Here is a 9,944-nt window from a genome sequence, read left to right as displayed (position 1 = left end):
CGCCACCGTGCTTCCCAGCCTTGAATGTTATGACGTGCCAAGTGTCCACCCAGGAACTTTTATACGGATGTGAGGCAACCCGCCTCAACCACCCTTCCAGGCAATGCAATCCAGAGACCCATGGTAACACTCTGGGACCCGGGTTCAAATCCCATCACTGCTGATGGAGGATATTGAACTCAATTGAAAAAAAGACCTGTAATGAAAAGTCTAATGATGACCATTGTCAATTGTCCTAAAAATCCACCTGGTTCGCGAATGTCCATTAGGGAGGGGAATCTGCCGTCCTGACCCGGTCTGGCCTACATGTAACTTCAGAACCACAACAGTGTGGTTGATTCTTAAATGCCCTCTGAAATGGCCCTCGGGATGGCAACAAATGCTGGCCCAGCCAGCAACAGCCACCTCTAATGAATTAAAAGAAACAGTGATGACACCTCAAGGAAAGTCAGCTGTACATTTTGGTCTGTGATGTCCTGAAAGATGGTATAGGAAAGCAACCCTCCTTCACCTCCATGCATCACTGTTGGTAACAAATAAATCTCTAATGATCTCACGCAAGGAGGCTTCTTCACTCAAAGGGTGGAAGAGATTTGGAACTCGCTCCCACAAACAGCAGTTGAAGCTGGAACAGTTCATTTTAAATCTGAGATGGATAGATTTTTGTTAAGCAAAGGCATTAAGGGGTATGGGCCAAAGGCAGGTATATGGAGTATTAGGCCACAGATCAGCCATGATCTCATTGAATGGTGGGACAGACTCGAGGGGCTGAATGGCCTACTCCTATTCCTATACTTACCCAGGGTATCATTATAGCATTGCATCTTAACTAAATTTTATAGCATTGCATCCTAACTAAATTTTATAGCATTGCATCCTAACTAAATTTTATAACATTGCATCCTAACTAAATTTTATAACATTGCATCCTAACTAAATTTTAATCATTTTTTAAAATCTGACTTCATCTCTACAATAGTGTGTGACATTAACAAAAGACTTTGTTTAGATATGCATTCAACAGTTAAGTTCTCCTTTTGATCTTAAGTCAATCATTGTACAGTTTTTTTCAGAATTTGGAGCCTACATTAATTTACTGATTATTTTGAGCCCATTCTGGAACACACATTAATTAAGTAAAATGCAGCTGCTACCACCATTTACAATACGACAAAAAATAAGAAAGAAATCTAATTTTAAATCATTACAAAATATGCACCAAAGTTTAGCAGCAGTTAAATTTCAAAGGCGGTTTCATTTTTGTATCTTGTGTGCCGTATTTGCTAAATAAACCACCTCTTGAATATAATCGGAGCAAAATTACTTCAGAAAAAGTTCAAAAGGCGCTTTCATGTTTTATTCAAGACATGTTTGGTTGTTTTCGCTCCTCCGAAACTCTGCTTGTTTTTTTTTTAAAACTCGGCAATTTTTTTACTTCAGGCCCAGGAACAGCTGCGTGCAGCTTTCCTACTGCAAGTTACCTGGCCTGTTTTGCTGTCAATTGTTTCGAAGTAACGGGAGCAGACAATTAGCTCCTTGAGCCTGTCCCACCATTCAACGAGACTATTGCTGATCTGTGACTTAGCTCCACGTAACTGACTTTGGGCCACATTTCTCAACCTTTGGTTAACAAAAATCTATCAATCTTCGTTTTAACGTTAACAACCGACCTGGCAGCAATTGCTGTTTGCAAAAGAGAGTCCTGAACTTCTACCACCCTTTGTATGAAGAAGAGTTTCCTCATTTCATTTACAAAAAGGTTTTGTCTCCAATTTTTTGACTGTGCCCCCCCCCCCAGCCCAAGACTCTCCACAATAAAAGTAGTTTGTGAGCATTCAGGTAATTTTAATGCAAGGTAGCGCCAATAAAACAGGCAAATGGGAATCGTCAGCCAGTTTGGATACCTCCCCGTGATTTTCCTTTCCGTTAAAGTCATAAGGAATATGAGGCTGGTTGCGTTTAGCACTGTTGCTTCACAGCACCAGGGTCCCAGGTTCAATTCCCGCTTGGGTCACTGTCTGTGCGGAGTCTGCACGTTCCCCCCGTGTCTGCGTGGGTTTCCTCTGGGTGCTCTGGCTATCTCCCACAAGTCCCGAAAGACGTGTTGCTAGGTAATTTGGATATTCTGAATTCTCCCTCCATGTACCCTGTAGCCAGTTAAAATGGCTAACTCCCGATTTAGAATGGCTAACTCCCGATTTAAAATGGCGAACGGCAAAGGCTGATGGGAAAGTCAGCCAACAGGACACAAACAAGCAGCTGCGGGTTGAGTGTGTATTTACCCCTGGAAAGGCCAGACAAGATCGATACCGGCAACCATCAGCATAACAAAATGCCAGCCATCTGCATATTAATGAGCAATCCCCGGGAACAATGAGCAACATTTAGATACATAAAGCCAACCCAGACTCGTCGGCGCTAGTAGAAGCCTACACAAAGGGAGGTGAACAACCACCTCAAGACCGCCCATCGATCAAGGAATCGCTCCAGCATTGGGGAAAATCGAACCAAGTGATTGGGACAAAGTCCAATCACTTGGAACCAGGTACAGGGTCCGCCCCAAAAGGTGGGAAGCCCCTGGGGACTATAAGAATAGAGTCCAAGTTCAAATCGTTCTTCTTGACCGGGTCACTCAGCAACGCAAACCAATCCTTGACAGTGACCGGTCCAGCCATCGCTGAAATAGAGTAAGTCTTACTTCAACGCTCGCTACGAGATAGGCGCTCCTAGCTACCAATCTGTACCAACTTCGAATCCCACAGGCTCAGAACCCGAACGAAAGGCCATTTGTTTCCCTGACCTGGTGGGCCAGTTCCGAGTTAAGTATTGGCCTGTTGTCGTAGAAGTAACTTAGACGTAGAATTTATGCATGAGTAGTAATTACTGGGTATAATAAATGTGCTTTGATTTAAATCTTACTAAGCGGTGTATTGGATTATTGATCATTACTCGGACTTGAACCACGTGGCGGTATCAGAAAGATACCTGGCGACTCCAGAGCAAAGGTGATAAAATAGAGCAATTAAACTAAGGCAAAAGTTAGCAACAACCAGAACAGGCGCCGGAATGTGCCGACTAGGGGTTTTTCACAGTAACTTCATTGCAGTGTTAATGTAAGCTTATGGGGGATCTTTGTGACCGTGTTTGAGCAGCTGTTTGTTGCAGGGGGCGTGGGGGGGTGGGGGGGTGGAATCTGTACAGACTGTATCGTTGATTGTTGGGAAGTATGTTTCCCGGGGTGTTTATTCGCTGTAACCTGTTTTGATACATGTTTGTAATAAAATACATTTTTTTAAAAAGTTAATACAAGCCTACTTGTGACAATAAAGAATATTATTATTGTTAAAACAGGTGGCTCATTCACTATCCACCTGCTTTTTTGCTGCACCCCAATCTCACGATGAATATAATGGCTCACTGAAGATGGAGGCGATTCACAACCCCTCTACAACTTCGCCAACAGAGTGTGAGGCTGCCAAATTACTGGGGTGAAACACCCTTTCAAATTGGGCAACAGCCTGCTGTGAATGGTAATCTAATACGAGGCAAGGCCTAAGTGAAAACAGTGACGCATGATGACAAGTGTTTGGAATTACAGGAAAGTGAGAGTCAGTGCTCTAATCCTGAAAATGCAGATGCTTCTCTCCAGAGTATACGTCAAGATATGTTCACTGCATTTTACAGGAAACCGTTGCAAGTGTCTTGTGCACAGAAGCCAGTGATTAACTCAAGGGTTTTGAAGTATGCCAAATGCCACTTCTAACCAGTCATACCCTATGGAGCATGTGGTGACAACATGTTTTCACTTTTTCCAGACAAATTGGCCTCACAAGCACCGCCATCCCCCAAAACAGTTGACAATGGTTATATATTTTTTTAAAGCAACAAATAACTGGGATATGACCCTGACTCCAGAATCAGGGCCCGTCTTCGTCAATGCTTGAAAACCAATGGGGAGGTTTCTCCGTTTCAGTGACCTGACGCCGGGACTGAATCGCGTGAGTACTACGGCCCCAAACGTGACGCCGGTCCAGGAGTGATTCCGGGCATCCTAATGGCCTAGCACAGACGCCACGTGGAACTAATGCAATTCCAATGAACGCTTACGTGTGATTCGCTAGGTTTGGGATTAACACTCGAGAGCTAACAAGCAGGAGCTGCATTTGGCACTTAACTCCCCACACACCCTCATCCCAGTCAAGAAAATGGCACTGGGTGCGTTGGAGCATGTCCATCCCATTGATGGGTTCGCTGGGGCCAGAGGGTACTGTAGCCATCTGGGATGGCCACTTCCCGATTACAAAATGGACATTTGCAAAGATTGCAGGGAAAATTGGACAATACCGAATAAGGAAACGGGTGCAAGGTCTGTCTGTTGATTAGAGCTGTAGCTCTCAGACAGGACCGGTACTGCAGGACCATCCACATGCTAATGTGCCATCCACAGGAACAAAAGGCAACTTTAGGTAAACAATGCTAAGACAGACATCCCGGCGCCAGAGGAGACTAAAATAAACCAAACCAACGACCACCTAAGACACGCCCAGCAACCAGGGAACCCACCCCACTATTGGAGGAAAATTGATAAGGACAACTGGGAAACGGCCCAATTAATTGGGGCCAAGTTCAAGGCCCACCCAAAAGTGCGCGAAGCCCTTTTTGGGTATAAAAAGGATTCCCCAAGAGAGAATCGCTCTCTTGGCCTTGGCTCTCAGCGAGGAGAGACCTGCCAAAGCTGCTCCAGACCAAGTAAGTTCCAAGTCAAAGATCACTACGAGATAGACACTCCTAGTTGCTATCCTGTAAACAGCTCAACCCAGCAGCCTCCGAACCGAGCAACGGCCATTGTTCCTCTGACTGAGTGGGCACCCGAAGCTAAGTATAGGCTTTTAGTAATAGTGATAGTTTAGGTTGTAGAGTTTTATGCATGAGTAGATTTGACTGTGTGTAAATAAATGAGATTTGCTTTTGAACTTACTAACTGGTGTATCGAGTCTTTGATCAGTATTTGGTTTTGAACCTTGTGGCGGTATTGAAAGATACCTGGCGACTCTTGAGCAAACGTAATTAAATTAAGTGACAACAGTAAGATAGCAACATTTACTGGCGACATCTGACGGGACTCGACTTAGAAGTGGCCTAACCACTCTGAGAAAACCCAAATTTGAATTGAGAATCCAATTGGAAACAGAAAAACCACAAGTGTGAGAATGATACTGCTCAAGCCTCCGAGATTCGGAAGTGTGTTAATGCATGCGTACTAACTGGGATATAAGGTAAACCTGAGAGATTTTGCGTAAAACTGTCGGGAGTTTTGTCGGCTGGAAATTAGCGTAAACCGTACCCGTGTTTACATCACCACTTTATCACCCCCTGTTCCAAATTCAGTAGAGAACCTAGATAGAGAAAATGGCAATGAAGGCAATAGAACGCCTTATGAACCCCCAGGGATTCGAGGTCGCAACGACCAGTAGAGTAGGACCGTGTCCCGTTTGGGAAGATGAGATCAGGAAATATCTCAAAGGGAAAGGATGGCCCCTTTGGAGTGAATTCTGCGCCAATGACAAAACAGGTCCCGGGGTTATAGGACATACTTGGTGGGAGAACCTGTCAGAGATACACAAGAAGAGCCTGGGGAAAGCTCGCAAGCTGATGGCAATCGTGTCCTGTTTGGCACAATTGCGAGGCACAGAGGAGGTCATTAGGACGCTCTGTAGAGAGATAGAGGAGAGAGACAGAAGTAGTGAGGTAGACGTGAGCGAAGTAGAGAAGGAGAATAGAGATTTAAAAGAGCAGTTAGCAGCAAGGGACAGAGAGGTGGATGATGCCAAGAGGGCACACCAGTCTTGTCTCGCGCATTTGAGTAGTTTCCAAACGCAATACGATAAGGCCTACCAGGACACGCAGCATGCGGTCTTGGTAAGACAAGAGATCGAGCAACAAGTTGAGAAATTGCAGAAACAGGGCTGCTTTTAAATCATTGCACTATGAGCACTCCATATTTCCACGACGGAACAAAGGCAGAGCTCCGTAGACCACGCAAAGTGCCGGAAGCAAATTGCAGAATTGCAATCTCTGCTTTCCATTCAAAATGGGTTTCAAAGCCCATTTAGACCCCAGTTAGATCAGGAAAACGGCCCCGATTGGCAGGAATTAAACGAGACTGCCCATAGATACGTACATGGGACATGTATGCAGGAAAAACTCCAGAAAAGGAGAGCACCCCAACCCCCAACGAACAGGCAGAACACACCCCCATGAACCCAAAAACCACACACCGCAGGGCCACAGCAGAGGAGAAGCAGATTTCCTTTACACAACCCCGTTAACCGTGACCGAATTACGGGACGCGTGTGGAAAAATTACACCGTTCCTTCCCACATCAGACCCCCACCAATTTTTCACGAAAGTTAAACAGCAGGCTACCATGTATGGCCTGGACGGAAAGGAGCAAATGAAGCTCACAGTTTTAAGCCTCGACCCTTCAGTCGTGGCAGCCCTTCCCGACCCACAGAATGTAGGAGGAGGCACACTCCAAGAGATGCACACAGCGATCCTTGATGTGATCGGCTACAACAGAGGAAACCCCGCAGGGGACCCAGTAACTATTTCGAACAATATGCCACTGGATTCTGCGAAAGAAACCAAAAACAATGTAATGTTTTTCTGAAAATAAAGTTCTTTACTTTTTCTCTATCAGCAGCGTTCAGTGGGTAGTATGGTCACCTCTGAGGCCGATGATTATGGATTCAAACCCCACTCCATAAACCTGAGCACAAAATCTGGGCTGGCACTTCTGGTGTTGTACTGAGGGAGTGCTGCACTGTTGAAGGTGCTGCCTTTCAGATGATATTTTAAACTAGAGCCCCGTCTGCCCCCTTGTGAAATATCCTAGAACCATTACCTTGGGAGTTCTCCATGGTGCCCTATTTATCACTCAACCAACAACAGGTTATCTCGTCATTGCTGTTTGTGGGAACTTATGATGTGCAAATTGGCATGTTTCCTACATAATAACAGTGACTACACTTCAAAAAATGGCCCTAAAGTCTTTGGGGGTTTCCTGAGACTGTGAAAGGTGTGGTGTAAATGCAAGTTCTTTCTTTCGTTAAGAATTTAATTGTTATATAGGAATACATCAGTGCTAAATATTTGACATTCAGAGTGCTTACCTCCAGATTAAGTTTGCCATATAAGCTCTTTGTACATCCATCAGAACTTGAGGTAATGTTACAGGATCACACTGTGTTATGATACAGCTGCTATGTTATATAATGCTGTATATACAATATCCAGCACTGAGAAATGTAATAACTTGGTCGACTTGGTGTCACGTTCCCAAGATTCAGGATCTTGCCATTGTTGGGGTTGAGTTCACAGAAAGTACTTCATGTATTATTTTTCTGTTTGATGTCTTCATGGGTATTAAAAGATGCCAACTTTTTTGTACCATGTGATGGGAAGAGGGAAGCGATACGTGTACCATGTTGAAAGCCTCTCGCCTGTATCGACATTTCATGATTGGAAGGCAGAGTGATATAGAGTAAGTTGTGTGGCACGTTCCTGTGCTGTATCTTGTTTTCTGTCAACTTGTGGAACATCATGTAAGCTTCAAATGTTCTGAAGGTGGCCTGAACCAAGACAGTTTCATAGTTTTGGAATAAGAGATCGCCTATTTAAGACGGAGGTCTCAGAGGGCCTGCATCTTTAGAATTCACTTGCCCAGAGAGCAGTGGTGGCTGAGTTATTGAATATGTTCACGGCTGAGATAGACAGAACCCTGAACTACAGTACAACCAAAGGTTATGGGGAACAGGTGGAAAACCAGAGAAAAGGCTGAGATCAGATCAGCCATGACCTTATTGAATGGTGGAGTAGCTTCAAGGGACCAAATGGCCAACAACTGCTAAATTGACCCTTAATTGGAAAATAAATAATTAGGTACTCTGAAAATTGGGCAATCAGCCCGGGGGCTCTGAAACTGCTGCTCCAGTACTCGGGGAGGGGGGGATGGAGGGGGGAGCCCCCAGGTGGAGGAGCTGTGCCTTGTCTGGGGGCTGGGTGCCATTGGTGGGGGGTAGTCCTTGGGCTGGGGGAGGTGAGGAGCTCGACGCTCGTGGGTCCTAATGACCACCCCCAGAATTGTGTATACCCATAACAGGGGCAACTTCAGCTGCTGCCTATCTGTCCCACCGAACACCCACAGGGCAGAATCCCAATATTTTATTTTAATTTGTAAGACTGTGAGGAAAGGATATTGCACTCCAGGAGTGATTGCACAAAGAAATAGGGATTTGGTTTTTAATGCAAACTCTATTACTAACACAGTATTGTACGAAGTCTTACAACACCAGGTTAAAGTCCAACAGGTTTGTTTCGATGTCACTAGCTTTCGGAGCGCTGCTCCTTCCTCAGGTGAATGAAGAGGTCTGTTCCAGAAACACATATATAGACAAATTCAAAGATGCCAAACAATGCTTGGAATGCGAGCATTAGCAGGTGATTCCCCGACTGGAAGGGAACATTCCTGCCTGGTGATTGTTGCGCGATGTCCGTTCATTCGTTGTCGCAGCGTCTGCATGGTCTCGCCAATGTACCACGCTTCGGGACATCCTTTCCTGCAGCGTATGAGGTAGACAATGTTGTGCGAGTCGCACGAGTATGTACCGCGTACCTGGTGGGTGGTGTTCTCACGTGTGATAGTGGTATCCATGTCGATGATCTGGCACGTCTTGCAGAGATTGCCATGACAGGGTTGTGTGGTGTCATGGTCACTGTTCTGAAGAGATCAGAGGCTGGCGAGACCATGCAGACGCTGCGACAACGAATGAACGGACATCGCGCAACAATCACCAGGCAGGAATGTTCCCTTCCAGTCGGGGAACACTTCAGCAGTCAAGGGTATTCAGCCTCTGATCTCCGGGTAAGCGTTCTCCAAGGCGGCCTTCAGGACCCGCGACAACGCAGAATCGCCGAGCAGAAACTTATAGCCAAGTTCCGCACACATGAGTGCGGCCTCAACCGGGACCTGGGATTCATGTTGCATTACATTCATCCCCCACCATCTGGCCTGCGAAATCCTACCAACTGTCCTGGCTTGGTACAATTCACACCTCTTTAACCTGGGGTTACCCCATCTCTGGATCTGTAAAGATTTAATCACCTGCTAATGCTCGCATTCCAAGCATTGTTTGGCATCTTTGAATTCGTCTATATATGTGTTTCTGGAACAGACCTCTTCATTCACCTGAGGAAGGAGCAGCGCTCCGAAAGCTAGTGACATCGAAACAAACCTGTTGGACTTTAACCTGGTGTTGTAAGACTTCATACTGTGCTCACCCCAGTCCAACGCCGGCATCTCCACATCATAACACAGTATTAAAATCTTTAACATTACACCTGAAAATAGTTTACAAATACCCCTTAAACAATACCACACAACACAGTGAGTACAATAATCTTTCTTGCTATCTTTTTTCCCACTTAAACAACAAGAAAATAGACCATCCCAGCTCTCAATCCACCCTAAATACCAATGACAGAGAAGAATACTTGCTTTGCATGGATGATTTTCTTTGAGAAAGAGATGTCTCGACGCTGTTTTACAGAACTGATTTGACCTTGGTCCAAACCCCTGCAGACTTGGCTGGATATTGTCAAAAGCTCTTTCCAATTGACTTGTTTCAGCTCCTCCTCGTCCTCAGACAAATCTGCAGTGCTTTAAATACAGTTCATCTCTTTTTTCAAAAAAAAATTTAGAGTACCCAATTCATATTTTCCAATTAAGGGGCAATTTAGCGTGGCCAATCCACCTGACCTGCACATCTTTGGGTTGTGGGGGTGAAACCCACGCAAATACGGGGAGAATGTGCAAACTCCACATGGACAGTGACCCAGAGCCGGAATCGAACCTGGGACCTCGGCGCCATGAGGCAGCATTGCTA

The sequence above is a fragment of the Scyliorhinus torazame genome, chromosome 17, assembly GCF_047496885.1.
Source record: "Scyliorhinus torazame isolate Kashiwa2021f chromosome 17, sScyTor2.1, whole genome shotgun sequence".
Lineage (NCBI taxonomy): Eukaryota > Metazoa > Chordata > Chondrichthyes > Carcharhiniformes > Scyliorhinidae > Scyliorhinus > Scyliorhinus torazame.
This window is presented reverse-complemented; position numbering follows the sequence as displayed.